General features: G+C 35.3%; 1 long non-coding RNA gene across 2 annotated transcripts in view; it reads right to left on the bottom strand.

Annotated features, from left to right (window-relative positions):
- The window catches only part of LOC134331065 (uncharacterized), a 48,831-nt gene extending 33,739 nt beyond the window's left edge, over positions 1–15,092 (bottom strand). Inside the window, exons 1-2 of one of the 2 annotated variants that reach the window (XR_010015097.1) lie at positions 15,031–15,092; positions 2,096–2,163 (exon numbers count right to left, since the gene is read on the bottom strand). This is a non-coding gene — a long non-coding RNA (uncharacterized LOC134331065). Of the gene's footprint in view, positions 1–2,095; positions 2,164–10,467; positions 10,557–15,030 lie in introns of those variants that run through there. The other variant, XR_010015096.1, reaches the window with a different exon arrangement.
- Positions 15,093–17,119: the final 2,027 nt, after the last annotated feature.

Below are 17,119 nucleotides of genomic sequence, written 5' to 3'. Positions count from 1 at the left end.
TATTCAATCAGTGATGTTATCTCAGGTCAGAGACTGGGGACAAAACAATAATTATTTGCTTTATCCAACAAAACTTTCATTTATTTTAATCTATTTAAACTTTTTGGGACAGTTGTAGTTAAGGTCCTGGACTAGTAATCAGATAGTTGACAGATTAAGCCCCACCATCAAGTTCCCATTACTGGGCCCCTGAGCAAAGCCTTTAACTCTCATTTTCTGAAATTGTATTTAGTCTTGTTTGTTTGTTTGTTTATTAGGATTTTAACGTCATGTTTTTACACTTTGGTTACATTCATCACAGAAACAGTAGTTACTCATTACACAAGGTTCATCAGTTCACAACGTTATATTGAACACAGTCTTGGAAAATTTAGTGTCTCCAATTCACCTCACTCTCATGTCTTTGGACTGTGGGAGGAAACCAGAGCACCCTGAGGAAACCCACACAGACACGGGGTGAACATGCAAACTCCACACAGAAAGGACCCAGACCTCCCCACCTGGGGATCGAACTCAGGACCTTATTGCTGTGAGGCGACAGTGCTACCCACTTAGACACCGTGCCGCCCCTTGTATTCAGTCATAATTGTAAGTCCGCTAAATGCTGCAAATGCAAAGTATATGTGTGTTATATTCAGCATTACATAAGTGTTGAAAATATTGTAAATCTTCCTAGTTCTCAACACAACAAAAAATGGACATCTATGGAGAGCAGAAGAGCGTGTATAAGCTCTGTATGTGGCAGTTAAAAATACCCTGCTCATTTTTTTCAATCTATGCTTCACAATGCATGTGTGCCGAAGAATTGCAGCTAAAGTTCACACTGGATGCCTGCCCCCATCCACTAGAATAGCAGGGGAAAATGCGCCATTGAACTCTGACTTGAGATTGTGAGGCAGGAGAAGGGAGCCAGTGAGCGAGTCTGGAATAGGGTTGTGAGTGTGTGTGTGTGTGTGTATGAGTGTGTGTGTGTGTGTGTGAGAAAGAGAGATAGAGAGAGAGCAGTTTAGGGTATAGTGAAGGTGGGAGGGGAAAGATGAGTAAGAGAGAGTGGAGAAAAAAAGAGGGAGGGAGAGGAATTAGAAAGGTGAGGGACTGAACCACCCTCATAGCCTTTTCCACATGAGCACACCTTACATACACGCCAGACCCCCTGCAATATCGTAAAGGGATAAGGAGATGGACAAAGGAATTAAAATATAGATTACAGAAATAGCTGTGTGTGCCAACCGCGAGGAAAGTAACTAATCGGATCAGGGCATTATGAGAAAAAGCAAAGAGGTGAGAGATGCTAAAGGGAGAAAAAGCAGCTGAACACAAAAACCCCATGTTGCACAAAATGTTCATGGTTATAGCTGGTAAAATTAGGTTATCATCACTAACTTATTAAATTAACATGTGGTGTAAATTCCACTCCACACATATAAACCTTACATTCTATTATGGACCAAATTAAATACCATAAAAATAAATCAAGTTGTATGGACTGAGAAACTCATCGTAACTCGTAAATGATTTCTTGATTTAGCCAAAAAATATACAAATGCAATCAGAACAGGCAGTTTCTAAATCTAAACCTTAGCATAAAAATAAGCAACTGAAAACCGTGCAAAGTGACAGACTTGACATGCCACACACAGGCCTAGTGCAGAAGCCTGTATCTCTTTTTGGATGAGCACAAATAGAAGAAAACCGAAGCCGACGCCATGAGAAATTCGCTCTGACTCAAGTCACATGACTTCCCCCAGCCTAACAGTTTGGCACCAATGAGCAAGGGCAAACGCTGTTGCCATAGTAATCCCCTGTATGTTTGCTATTCTGCACCCATTTTTGTACAAGGAAGCTGCTTCCTCACCTCATAAAAAAGTCTCTACTTGAAATAATAAATATCCACTTTCCAAATATCAAGCACCCAGTGCAGTAATTGCAAAAGTGTTCAAGTATGATTCAGAGAGGATTGCTATTTATAATTAAATGATATGTTATATGTTATATTATATTACAATTTAGTGTTGTAGTACATGACCTAAGTCAGACTGAAAGTCAAGGTTACATTGGCAGGGTGTGTTGAAGCTCAAGGGGCAGCAAAACTCACCGAAACTTGAAGGAGAACTTGAAGGCCTCATGAAGTTGGTTTGTGGAACTGGCTTCACACAAAAGCTCCTATACAAAACAAAACAGATAATTGTAATACTTAAATACAAAATGCTTCAGAAGAGCACACAGTGATCTCTGGCTACATAAAACATCGACACTATCAGAAAAATATTCCCTTTCTTGCTCCTTTAATATGTTTTGTAACAGGGGAACAAGGAACCTTATATGAGCTACATAATTCACTGTTGTACAAATGTTATGCTTTTTCAAATGACCAATGATGCATATTACAGGTACAAAAGACAAAGCCCTGAGGGTACCACCCCTGCAACAAAAAAGAACTCAGAGTGTATTTATAATGTATTATGTAAAAAAAAAAAACATGGACAGACAAAAATAACTGTAGACGTCTATCTGTGCATTTATATCAACATTTAAATAAACAAGCGTAGATGTCAAAATACAAATCCTGTATACATAAATATAAATAGGCATAAAGCCTGCCAGATTTAAAACGGGTGTGGCTTAAAATTATCTTAAATGCATATCTCCTAATGTACTAACACCCTAAATCCTTTTACAAAAATAGAAACACACACATTTGGAATTATTTTAACAGTAATCTTTCAATTAAATCTAGTTTTCATTTTAAAGAGCCAAACCAAATGGAATATCTATGTTATCCTAAAATTATAGAGTAAGATTCTAAAGGAAAATGGCAAAAAACTATAAAAACAAGAAAATTGAAGTACTTATGATGACTTAATAATTAATGATTTCACAATTGTAATTTCTTTATCACTTTGTAGTATTTTAATAAAAATTTTATTTCATTATTAGAAATCCACATATAAAAAGAAATGTAGACATTTTTATATAAATTCTGCATTGTGTGTGTATGTGTGTGTGTGTGGGGGGGGGGGGGGGGGTATGTGTTAGCACTGTATCTTCCTGACAGATGGGCAGTGAGAAATTATAAAACCAAAATATAATACTTGATTCCTATCAACGTAAAAAAGCAAAAAATACGGAACACACTTAAATCATACGACAACATTAAAGTGAGAATAAACAATTAGAAACAGCAGAAATGCCTGTAAATGTCAGTCATGCTTATAAATTATTTATTGTTTCAATCTATATTGATAAGGCTCAATACATATTTGCATTTTTACAGATGTACAGATTTTTAAACAAAGTGTTAAATGTGTAAGTTAAACTCATGTGCTGAATGTAAAACGCGACTTTTGGGTGTGTAATTTTATATATTATTTATGTGAGAATGTTCAAACATATTTATTCTGTCAGTAAAAAAAATTATTAACGAGGGTATGAGAGTTAATCAGCTTTATTTGAGGACGTTTTTATTATTTTAATCTAAATTATTGTATAAGTTTTAACTGAATTAACGGCTCCAGTTTTAACACCCGACAATCTGATCATCTATAAACAGGTGAACGACGCAGAAATGACCGGCTGTCCAATTATTAAAACTATTGCAAAGTAAATAAAAATAAAGTATTATTTTTATATAATTACAAGTATTATATAAAATGTAAATAGCAGTGTTGAGCATCTATTAAAACACTGTTGTTGTTTAATTAACGGATGTCCAACAGTGGGTAATAAACACGGTGTGAATAGGGTATTGAAGTGACACTGAGTTCACTAAATACTGAACAACTTAGAGTTTGTTAGGACATAAATCAAGTCCAGAACCAGCGACTGCAATGTCATTTGCACTCATAAAATCCCACAATGCACTGCAGTAGGTCAGGTTAAAAAGGATGCAGCCTTAAGGCTTTCAGCGCTCCATGATGCACTTTGTAGGAAATAAAGACTTGCGATTAAGGACACGGGCAAAATATTAGTAAATCTACATTTACATTTTCAGCATTTAGCAGACGCTTTTATCCAAAGCGACTTACACAATGAGCGGAACATGATGAGCAATTGAGGGTTAAGGGCCTTGCTCAGGGACCCAACAGTGGCAACTTGGTGGTGGCGGGGCTTGAACCGGCAACCTTCTGTTTACTAGTCCAGTACCTTAACCACTGAGCTATCACTGGCCCCAAATCTAAGGCAAGAAAAGCAATTATAACCCATTTTATTATGCATAAAAGTGTTATTTGAGTGTCTAATATGTTACAGGTGCACTTAGCAACAGAATAATTTTGCATCTGTAAAATAAAAGTGATTCTGGTTTAAGTTTATAATATACAAATATTTAACCGAACTGAAATGTATAAAAACACAAACGAGCCTAAATATATAAAACGAGCCTAAAGCCACTAGGTAGTTTACATTTCCTGAAGGAAACATCTCTGCATCCATAGCAGGTTAATAAGAGTCGAGTAATGTAGATGTTCTTTAATCTAGACTAATTCACATCAAGGCTTTTTCTGCCTGTATCATCTGATGAGCCGGAAGCGGTTGCTAAGTTACCACATTCCTGATTCACAGACAGACAAAAAGTGAGGGACGTTTGCATTTTAAGAAAAGAAAAAAGAAAAATGCATATAGGAATACCTTTCATCTTTTAAATGAAATCTAAAAGTAAAAGTAAGAACTGAAATAGTTAAAGTCCAGAAATGAATGTTTTCCTATCAGCAACACTATAACTAGGTAAGTCTGTGTTGTGAACCATAATGGCAGAGTAACCATAAGAAAACCTTAAATAGTTATACATTTAAAACATTGCTTTAAGAATATAGAGGGTTTTCTCAAATTAAAGAAATTAAAAATAGCCTGGACAAAATATTACAATGCATATTACATTATCACATAATACTGTTAATATTTTAAAGTCAATATAGTTTAATCTAATCTAATGGTCACAATGCTTAATATGTATCACAATATCTAGGTTTGATCGGAAATGTGTCTTTTACAAATTAAGGATTAATTTAAACAAGTAATACAACAGCGATCTTGTATGTTTTGAAGAAGCCTGGCATTGTAATTAGATTACTGATGATGCTCATTACGATTTTGAAACTTGCATTGCATTGTAGTTCATTACACTTTCACGTCAAAACAAAATGCTTCTATATTTTCTTTTTATTTATAAAAAAAGGCAATTCATTTTTCAATAATGTATAAAGTCTATGAACACGTGCACATCCTCTGACATACTAAAATCTTGAGGCATAATTTACTTCACACTTACAGTGGTCTGTATGGAACAAGAATAAGTAAGGCTCCTACTTAACTGCTGACTATGTTACTTAGAGCTTCTTCAGATAGCACAATTATACTTTAAAAATGTACTACAGCTTAATGTAATTTTGATAGCTATACATTTGCTGAATTCTGTGAAAACTTAACTTCATCAGCATTTTTACAAGATGTAGAATCAGCGTAGCTTACAGCCTATCACACAACACTAGAGTATAAAAACATAAAAATAGATGCAGAGTTTGTTTAATAATAGCACCAGATCCTTGTCTGTAAGGCATTTGCAGTTTCATGTTATAATCGTCAGTATTTTCTATGAACGAATCTTCTTGATTTAAGGCTCTTGCACATATGTGTTCGCCTCATTCTTTTCCTCCTAATATATTTTTAATCTGCAGATAAATTGAAATGCAGAGTTGGTTACATTTAACCAAGATTAGTCATGGGTGTAGACAATGACAGTGCTGCATATGCCAGGTGCTACGACAAGACTCCATCTGCCATCTCCTACCGAAGGCCCAGACACATATTAATGTGGGAAAACGTCTGGGACACCCCTCACCCAGACAGCCCGGCCTCAGAGTGGACGTTTATCTCTGGGACATGTTTACATCAAGCATAATGGACCCTACATGTCTGAACAATATGCAATTTCATGGTGAAGCCTCAGAGAAAATGCTAAATAGCAAGGCAAAAGAGATATCGCAGCAGGTCTTTTAATGAAGCTATCCATTAAGAACTTCACTTTGAACTTGAATGCTGCTTTAGACTTGTTATAAATATCTAATGTATCCCTAGAAATTGTTATTTTTGTAGTTTTTAGTAGTTTTGGGCCATATCCACAATGTCCATGGAAATGCAATGTTTATAGGTTTTCAAAGTTATGGGTTATAATATCTTGGAAATTTGGAAAAACATCTGAACTGAAAATGATATTCCTTTAATGATTACTATGGATGATGCTAGGCAAGATAATCAAATATGTTAGTTAATACAAAACAATCAGGAAATGAATGCAAACCCAAATCCTGGGGATTACTTGCATTAATTACTACAAATATTAACAATTTAGAGGACTCATATAACGTGTGCTCATCAAACAAGGACATAACAAATGCAATATTACCACATACTAAAACATGTCTGCTTTTTTACAGCAACCCCCAGTGTAAACCCACACAGAATCTATTCTGATCCTTGTAAGAATCGTGTTGCACAAACAGGCACATTCATGATGGATGCACAAGGCCATGATAGAGATGATAAAAGATCCTTACATGACCAAAGTACCATCACCATTAGCTTACTATACTACAGCTTAAAAGGATTAGAGGCCTCCTGTTTAAGTCACACTTGACCAGCTGCCATGGCCATTGAATCATCAGCCTATACAGAAGCTTTACATGCGCGAATCAAAAGCAAGAGAATTGGCACCTTGTCAAAGTGTATCAAATTGTAAATTGTAATCAGGCCTACGGTATAATCCTGAAACCCCGAAAGCATGACAGGATTTTTGGAGAAAAACTATCCATATGGTCAGGAGTCAGAGTAAGTGATTTGACAACACTTAATAATAACAATAATAATAATTGGATAAACATATCGATAAATATCTCTCCTTACAGTCATGCACACAAACAGCTATTTCTATAGAATATGAATAAAACGCTTAAAAAAGGTACCACATTTTTTTGTCAAAGAGCCATGTTACCCTTTACATTCTAGTAATCAGTTTATACCAAATACAGTCCTTATATATAGTTAATAGTGCAGCATGATTGGTCTATCAATCAATCATTTACTCATACTCTACACATGTAGCCTGCAGTCTATTTGCAGCACACAACACACAGCAGTGCAGCCTGCACAATACTTTAAACCTATGATGTTTATACTCCTTACTGTGGCCCAGTATGATAAAATAATAAAATGTTTTAGAACCATTGCTGTACTAACTGGTGATGCACAATCCAAGTCCTGTACCAGTGTCCTACACTAATAAGTAACACACTTGATTCAGATTATGATGTAATTGCCAAGCTGAAGTACATGTGTAAGAAAGCTTAAAATCACTAAAATATACATGACTGTGGTACTACAGGCCCTAAATCAAAAGACTCTTTGTGAGAACATGCATACATATTAAAGTAGCGCTTCAAAGTATTATATAAAAGACCCACATCTGTACACATGATAAAAACCCAAAAAACATGCCAGTAAGTAGAATGACTGCTCCAAACTGAAATACTAGGAGTAAGGTGAATGAATTAGCAAATGTGTGGGTGATGCCCTGCAATGACTTGGTGCACAGTCCAGACCCTTCACGACCCTTTGTGAATTAAGTTGATATATAAATTCAACACAACAATATGGCACTAATGATCTTTTGCTACCTGGATTTAAATATTTACTGTTTCTGCAGTTGGGCTTGTTGGACTGTATTTCTTTATGGATTAAATCCTCTGTTTCTTTTTTAATTCCTAAAGAATAAAGATATGGTCACAATAAGCAAGTATCCATTGACAAAATGTTAAAAGTAGCACCCCAAGAGTGGGTTTGACTTAAGCTTTCCATATTACGTGGCTTATATGAGCACATACAAGCCAATGCACGGCAAACCACGTGGCCCACTAGAGCACCAATAGTCTGAAAGACATTACTTAACCCTTTTATAATCGTCTAAAATGTATAAGGATGGTGCATAGTGGAACGTGTTTCCCACATCTTGCAGAACAAGACTTCCATCACTTGGATGTATCACTGATCAACGGAATGAATGAGCGTCCGAGCATCCGGTTGCCAGATTGATTCGTTTCCAGTCAAACAGGACTTAAATCGTCCCTATTAAGTATTCAACCCAACACTACAGCTTAGTATAGGTTATCTAAACTATGTATTGCCCAATATGGTGTAATTATAACAACGCACATAGATCTAACACATACCAATCTGGCAACAACGATCCAGAAGCGCAACCAGCCACTGCCATTGCAGAAGGCAGAAAGCAGCACTTACGCACCATGCAATATCCCACAATAAGCATATTTCCCCACATGCAATGCTTCAAACGATGACTCAGGCACAAGGCAAACCCCAACTCAAACCCAAACCCAATCTCAAACCATCACGGTGTCGCCTACCGTATCCACCACGATCCTGCTCTATCGGGCAACGGCGTCTCTCATACACACAGCCCCGGCGCTCAGTGCCTCGTTCTCTGGCTTAGTTCCCCCCTCGTTTTTCCAGAATCCAAGAGCCTCCACATGGTCGATTTAGCCCGAAGTGATTGGAATTAGTTTCTACATTCGGTTCTCTAGCTTTATGATATCTGATAAAACTCATACAGCTAGATAACCAAAGAGAAAAACTAATCCGCTGCTCTTAAAGGCGCCGCTGGCCGGATCTGCGGCTTCTGTTGTGGTCACATGGAGCTGTGGCGTTCGCTCGCGTGCAGCACCGGCGCGCGCGCACACGCTCGCACATGCACGCACATACTCACACAAGCGAGCACGCGAGCACGTGGGCTCGAATATATGGTAGTGTACTTAAACCGGGGCTCGGTGATCGGTAATACTCGAATATATACTAATATTCATGCATTTTAACCTGTATTACGGTCACAGAGATGCAGTACAATCCAGGTGTGTGTGTGTGTGTGTGTGTGTGTGTGTGTGTGTGTAAAGGCCTTTAAACGTGCATGCATGATATTTCCATTCAAAATGCACCAAAGGGTGAAGACCAATTATCATTTATGTAACATGTTCATTTAAAATAGTCCCTGGTGTTTGGATTGAATCAGTGTGCTAAGGCCATGGGTATATCTAAGAATTATGAGCCGTTTTGGAAGAATATTACTTATTAATTAATTAATATTATATATTATTTAAGAATAATCTTGACATCCTGAAGAAAAGTTGGCTTCCAAAAGATTATTTCTGCTGCCACAGAGTTTTGCTCTTTCGTTCCCTATTAAAACATTTACTCTTGCCCCCCCAACACACACACACACACACACACACACACACACACACACACACACACATACTGAAATATTGTTGCCCAGAAACGATTTAACTATTGGACTTCTGACTAGGCTCAAGAATTTAACTAGTGGCCCCTTAAAATATCTGAAAGGATATTACTTTCTTGGTCCCCTGAAAAATATGAGCCTTGGCCCCTAAAAATAATATTACTTTTGGCCTCCTCAAACGTTACTCTTCCAGCTGAAAGAATATCACTCTTTATTTCCTGACAAATATTTGTCAGAAAAGCGCACCTGCCTTCTTAAAGACTTTTACCTCCTCCAAAAAAGAATATTACTTTGTGCCCAGTGAAATAATATTACTCTCAGTACCCTATAACATTATCACTCCTGGTCCCCTAAAAGAATGTAACTATTGCCCCCCTAATATTATATTTTTTCCCTAAAAATATTAGTCTTTGCCCCCTGAAAACATTATTTTAAAATGCTGGTATAAATGTCTAAACATTTTTTCCTTGAAAATAATCAGGTCGCAGATATCAAGAAAGAAAACTCTTGCTATTTGCAGTATTGTTTTCTTATTGTAAATGTACTCTTTTCAGTGTAGCCTATTTTTAGAGAATGTCTTAAAAAGGATTGAGCTTTGCTATTGTTCTAATGGGGACTGTATATTTTTTGTATATATAAGCAAACCATCATTTCCTAACATATATCAGAAACTGTGAAACTGCTTTTTAGTAGTAATGTGACGTTTACTGAAACCAAAAATTAAATAGTAATTATCATCGCTAAATATTTAGACAAGGTGTAGCCTACACGACTGTACCTACTTTGAGCATTCACAACAAGCAAGTAGCAATAGGGCAATATTTTAAAGGTGAAATAATGTATAATCCAGTGTATATTTTAAAGCTTTTTTAAAATGCGAAACATAACCAAAGCAAAAAATTTCGTTCATAATATACCCACAGTAAACTGTCCAATGTATGTAAATGATGAAGATAGTACTAAACTAGGTTTATACTGCTTGAACATTGACATTACTGTTTAGTAAACTGAATGTACTGAGCGCATAATCAAGCAACTATGTACATTTGTAAATGCAATATAGACTGCATTCACAGCGACTCCTTAAACTGTTCAGCTAAATGCTTATAGGCTTAAAAAATAATATTTTAAACATACAAGAATTCAATATAACATATACTTACGCATTTAACAGTTTAGTCCTCTTTCCACTCGTGCCATGCTTCACATTCTCAGACCAGAAAAGCCCAACACACACACACACACACACACACGTCTCACACCGACACTTTAGAAATTCTGCTAGATACACAGATCCAAAATCCCACCATTCGTTTGCAAAAAATAAAGCGGCCACGTCCAAAATTGTGCTTTACGAAACATAACGGTAGAGCACAGAAACCTCAGAAGCATGTGAGAAGAAGCGAATAAGACATCTTTCTGTATTCGAAATCGCGTAAAAATGTTGCTTCAGTTTATCACAGAAAACGCGCTTTTGGATTCAGCGTCTCTCTTGTATTTCTTCTCTGTTTTCCGGATCAGACGGACACCAGAACCGGAGCATGAAGAGCAGTTGTAAGCGGGTCTGTGTACGAGGTGAACGCACAGCAGCAATAGCTGCTACTGCCATCATCACCGGGGGGGCAGGACTGGGCCACAGGGGGTCAACACGCTGTGATGTCATCAAGATTTCGTTATGCTTATTAAGAACACATGGCTGAGCAAAGACACCAAGTCCTCTGTTTCACCAAAACCAAATCCAGCAATGGCGCCAAAGGGTTCTATTACTAAAATTACTGATCTTAGTCTATCTATCTATCTATCTATCTATCTATCTATCTATCTATCTATCTATCTATCTATCTATCTATCTATCTATCTATCTGTCTGTCTGTCTGTCTGTCTGTCTGTCTATCTATCTATCTATCTATCTATCTATCTATCTATCTATCTATCTATCTATCTAGCTGTCTGTCTGTCTGACTGTTTCTTTCTGTCTGTCTGTCCATCCGTCCATCCATTCATCCATCCATCCAACCCATAGACAATTCAGATATACTACTACATTATATTGTAATATATTATGTTAACTTTTTCATATATGTATAAAAATGTACCCAGCCTTGTTCTCAATGTAAAGTTAATGCAACGTGGATGGATGGATGAATAGATAGAAACATGTCAGGCCTTTAGTTTAACTAATATTCTATATGCTCCTCATTTGGGAATGTAAGAATAAAAGAATATAAACAATATATTCAATAAAACAAAATGCAATAATATAACGAAACAACTACATTAGTTTAACCAGGTATTACATGTATTGTGGTGTTGCGTAATGTAATGAGAGGGAGAGAGAGACAGAGAGAGACAGAGAGAGAGAGAGAGAGAGAGAGAGAGAGAGAGAGAATGCTTGGCGTGTTTTAATAGGATTTTGATAACGTATTTCAGGCGTTTTGCTGTGAAATGCTTGAGTCGGCATGTCTGCTTTAGATAAGCAAAACTGAGCATTAAAATTAAAAAGGTTTAGTCGTTTTGTTGAAAGATGCGACTCACAGCCAATAAAAACATTATTTTGGATCTGGTTTATGCCAATAAATTAAAATAAAGAAAGAGAATATAGTTGGACGACAGTAAATTGTACACAATATTGCCATATTTACTGCAATTAAAATATCAGTCAGTAACATATGCAGTCTTATTTTTAGAGAATTTATTTTATACATTTTTATCATATGTAAAACGTTATTATTTGAAGGTATTTAAAATGCCAAAAGCCATACACGATTATAAAAAATAAGCTTTGAAAATCGTGTCCTAAACAGAGACTGTGTCGTCTAAAAATGTTTGGTTCCCTAAGATAATAATGTCTGAACATTTCTAGTACACTGAGGTACATGTGCATACAATTCTAAATTCACATTGTATTCCTTTTACAGGCCTGCATGCTTGAAGAAATATGCACAAATTTGCAGGAGGAACAGTGTGGCAACCAAGGCCTGTAAAACTATAAACACACACACACACACACACACACACACACACACACACACGCACACTCACTTCCACGCGATTTGTGGCGGCTGCAAATGATGACAGTATGGCATGCTAGTCTGCTGAATGGAGAAATCTGCATTACTGACTGTATTTTTTATAAACGTTGCATGTAAAATGAGACGCTTTGTTAAATTAAAGCTAAAAATAAAACAGAATTTCTGCAGTTTTGTTCTCACATATTTAAATATTAAAATCATTAAGACAGCACTGGTCACGTGGTTTCTCTGTCCGTGGTGCTGAAAACGCTTCCTCGCAGTTTCCAAAATACAAACATTATCTTTACTTGTAACCTTTTTATTCTAAAAATTGCAATAATTATTCTACCATGTAAAATATGAACATTAACGACAAGCTTGGTATCACAACAGATTCACATAAAACTGAGTAACACGATTAAATCAAGTAAATATTATATAAACATATTTTCAGTGTCCTGTAAGATGATTTCTAATATTTTTCTGACGACCTTTTATTTATAATATTAATACTTGACAGAAGAGTAAAAGTAGAGATTAGTAAGGACCAGATGGATGTTTGTTTTATTACAAAAGACTATAAAGTCTTTATGTAAAATGCATACAAATTACAAAATCGTTTAATTATATATTTTCAAAGACTAAACTAGCCTAAAAATTATTTAAACAATTTCTGTTATATATGGAGATGGAAAAAATCTAATGTGTTGACAAATTCAACCAACTACTTTAACCATTTATATTGGAGTTTTCCTGTTCTGATTAAATACATCTTTTGTGTCCTTTTCACTGTTGTCGCTTTCAAAAAGCCTGATTAATGAATTTCACAGTGTAGCTCTGCAGAAGATTTCTTTCCCACAAACAAGTGACTGAATAAGAAAAAAAAACACGTGGGCTGTAAAGAAAGAAGTCAACATCAAGTTCAACAGCATGCAGGCGCTCATTAGCATGACAATGCAGTCTGTGCGAACACTAAGTCTCTGGGAACAAGGAACAGGGGCGTCAATGCGCTCCGGGACATTTTCCCAGGATCCTGCAACAATCACACAATTGTTTGCTTTTTTTGGGAGCACAAGGCAGGATTGGGGATTACCTCCACAGCCTTTTGGCTCAATATTTCATTTCTCAGCACCCATCCGAATCAAATCATGAGCACCATTTCACATTAAGTCTACCCAATAGATTTAAACACTTCATTAGAATAAATCAACAAAGACTGTTTACAAAGTGCCACCATTAAAGGGAACTGTTGTTTGTTAATTTATAGTAGTTAGAAATGTTGATAATTTTAAAAGAAAAAGAAAAGATGTACAGTAATTGTCTTTAAGCAAATTACTTTCATTCCACTGGCTAACAAACAATAATAAGTAACAAAAAGTACTAATGAGGATGGCTGCATTTGTCATATTTTAATAAAACAAATCAGAGCTTCAAAAGGCGACAAGCGAAGACATTGGACCTTCTGTCAATTTAAGACACTGGCCCTTATCTACCTGAAAAATATTTCAAGGGCCCACTTGGCTGCAGGTACAATATAATCTGTGTTATTAATCTTACAATATTAAGAGAAAACCAGGTCAGTTACATCAGTGTGTCTGTATTAGGCAGGTAAATGCAACTCCAATAATTAAAATAGCAAGAGGTGTAAAACTTACAGTTGCGTTTGTGTGTCAATAATTCAGCAAACAAGCATGACAATTACGCACCTTGCAACCCCTTGCAAATTTACAACCCCAACACTATGGCGGCTAAGTGATGGTGTCTATGCAATATAAGGCTCTTCAGTAAGGTACCAAAATTTAATCAGGTGTTCAGTACAGGTATAACTTCTACTTATTATTTTAGTGGACTTACCGAATAAAAAAAAAAGGCCTGCAGCATATCAATGGATCCACCTGTTTTTTAAATACTGAATTGTATTAAGAATTACCTGCTTCTGCTTGTTTTGTCAATGCGTTTAGAAAAAAAAATCTTTATTTAAGCTTCAAGGAGTGAATTTTGGAGCAGGTGTCTCTCTAATCTACAGCATCTAATCCTATATTGATAAAAATAAAAAGTTTGCTTAACTATGAAAACTTTCACACAGCATGCCATTGGTTCCAAATTTATAGCAGGCCTGTTTTTTGTTTTTTTTTGTGTGATTTTTTGGATTGTGTCTGACCATCTGGACAATTTTTGTGTTTTCCTACCTTGACAACAGCTTATCAAACACTGTTCCATAAACTTGGAATAGGTGCACTCAAACTGTTTATATGGGCACAGATATCATGCAAAAAGGTATAAAAAAAACCCACCTATTAAAAACATAACCTTTTGCAGCACCAACTTTATAATCTTATTTTCTGTATCTATATTTCACCCAACAATAAAAAAAAAAAAAACGAATTAAAAGTTAAATTAGATAATGGATCAGTTGGTCAAAGAGTTCCACATAAAAACAGTTGCCAAAATCAAGGAAATACTCATACTTACTTGACATATACATGTCGAATTCAAGTGTATTAGAAATGTTAGCTGTAATACCTCAATTAAACTTCAAAAAACTTAAAAAAAATAAAAATAATAATAATTCTACCTTTCCAGGTAAAATGTGTATAGTAAAAGTTTAAAATGTACCATTAAATTACAACAACAAGGTATAAGACAGAGATATTTAGGAGCAGAATTATGAAAAATAAATAATGAGGACAGAAGGTTAAATGAAGATAAACTTACTAATTCTTTTGCAGCTCATTTTTATCCTTACAGTTTTGCAGTCAGGACGGATGAATGTTATCCTTTCTTTTCTAGATTATCGGTTATTGTAAAGAAACTGTGATGAATTGTTGTTGCATCACTTTTACCAAATGTCACAGGTTAGTGTGACCTGCGGTTTCTATAGTGATGTGAGTTATGTTGCCTCGGAAACGGTCGTTATCCACCCACAGACATCACCGCTATGCAGCGTGTTCTCGGTGCGTCCAGCGCTGACGCCATCGAACATCTGATTGGCTGGCCTTAATGACGTCACCATCAAAGTGTGGGTTCATAATGTTACACGTTTCACAAATACAGTATAACTTGTGTATTTTTATTATTTAGGATTTTTAAAACAAGTAACATTAAAAAATAAACAATAAAAAAACATTAAATCAATACTATTGTGGGAATTATGTATTTCATGTCATGCACACTTTAAATGTCAGTTGTACTTTGTATTTTTAATTATAGTTATTGTATATTCAAAACAATATTTATGTAAATAAAACATTATTTTAACTTTGTTTTTTGTGATGTTTTAAAATGTATCAATTATTAAATTTTGTAAAGCATGCGTAAAATATTATTATACATACTCCTTATTAATACATTATTATTATTATTATTATTATTATTATTATTATTATTACTATTGATCGTCTGTAATTTAGATAAGGCATAAATATGTTTTATTATGGAATAGGCCTGTATGTTAGAAACTCTTTTGCATTCCCGTGCTTTATATTCAGTGGACGATTGCATTAAAATGTATTTATTCATTTACTTATTGGCTTTTGTTGCAGGACAACAAATACAACAATATTTTGTCATGAATCATATTGCTGTTCACAGTTGTTGGTGGTCTCTTACATACTAAAAAATCTGCGACATCTAATAAATATGAGCAAATGTGAAATAAATAGTTGAATTCTTTAAAACTGTGTTTTTTGTCATAAAGGTAAATGAAGAAATTGTCCAAATATTAAATACTATATCTGGTTTAAAATGCTTAACTTACGGTCTTATCATTTCAACACACTATTTGGCTGAGTTGGCCGCATAAATTAACTTGTAGCAGCAGATTATTGTTGTTTAAAATATATTAGTTAAATGTCATTTTATTTCTTGTACATTTAACAACCTAAGCGCAACAAAAATAAAATATAAATACAGATTTTTTTCCTTCGCATGTTACAGTCTGTTATTATCAAACTAAAATATAATATGTGGTTATTTTAAGACTGCACACTCAAACAGTATTTTGGTGATGTGTATCAAATAAAATATATAAGAAGCCTGTTTATTAATATACATACAAGCAATTCTGAGAGTAAGTTTAATTCCGAGTTTGAATGAACAGCATCAAGTTCTCTCATAGTCCATGAGCACTATTATTCAACCCCCATCCTCAGGATGTTCCCCCAGAACATCATTCGGCCTTAATAACCTCTAATAAGCGATTTCACTAAGTACTAACTTCTGACATCTCTTGTAGAGTCTTCACCCATTTTTCTCGTGCAGAAGTTTCCTGCTCATTGACGTTTGACGGCTTTTGAGCAACCAAAGATTTCCTATTGGATTTAAATCTGAAACGTAAATATTCCAGGACTGGTTCCTGCTTTGATTGAGCTAGAAATGTGCTTGCAGAAAAAGTGTCTTGCAACAAAATGCAATCATCACCAGGTGCAATTTCACCACAGAGAGCATAACATTCTTCCTCCAAATGCCTTGGTATTTCTGTGAATCTATGATGCCAGTCATGATGCCAATATTGTCTCTTCAAAGTCTTGGGACTCTTCCTATATCCACTGCCCTATTGGTGACCTTATGCTCTCTCAGTTTTTGTGAGAGCTCCTAAGTTTAGACCATGACGTTTAACACATTACTAAAACAAACTGAGGGTCGCTGAGTTCCACACAGACTAGAAGAAGGTGTTAAAATTATCAGTATTATGTAGGGTTGAGTAATTGTAACATGACAGTAATAACAAAATATTACATTATTTATTTTGTTTGGTTTTTTCCGTTTTAATTGTATACTTTTATAATATTAACCCGACTAAAAC

The sequence above is a fragment of the Trichomycterus rosablanca genome, chromosome 17, assembly GCF_030014385.1.
Source record: "Trichomycterus rosablanca isolate fTriRos1 chromosome 17, fTriRos1.hap1, whole genome shotgun sequence".
NCBI lineage: Eukaryota > Metazoa > Chordata > Actinopteri > Siluriformes > Trichomycteridae > Trichomycterus > Trichomycterus rosablanca.
This window is presented reverse-complemented; position numbering and strand designations above follow the sequence as displayed.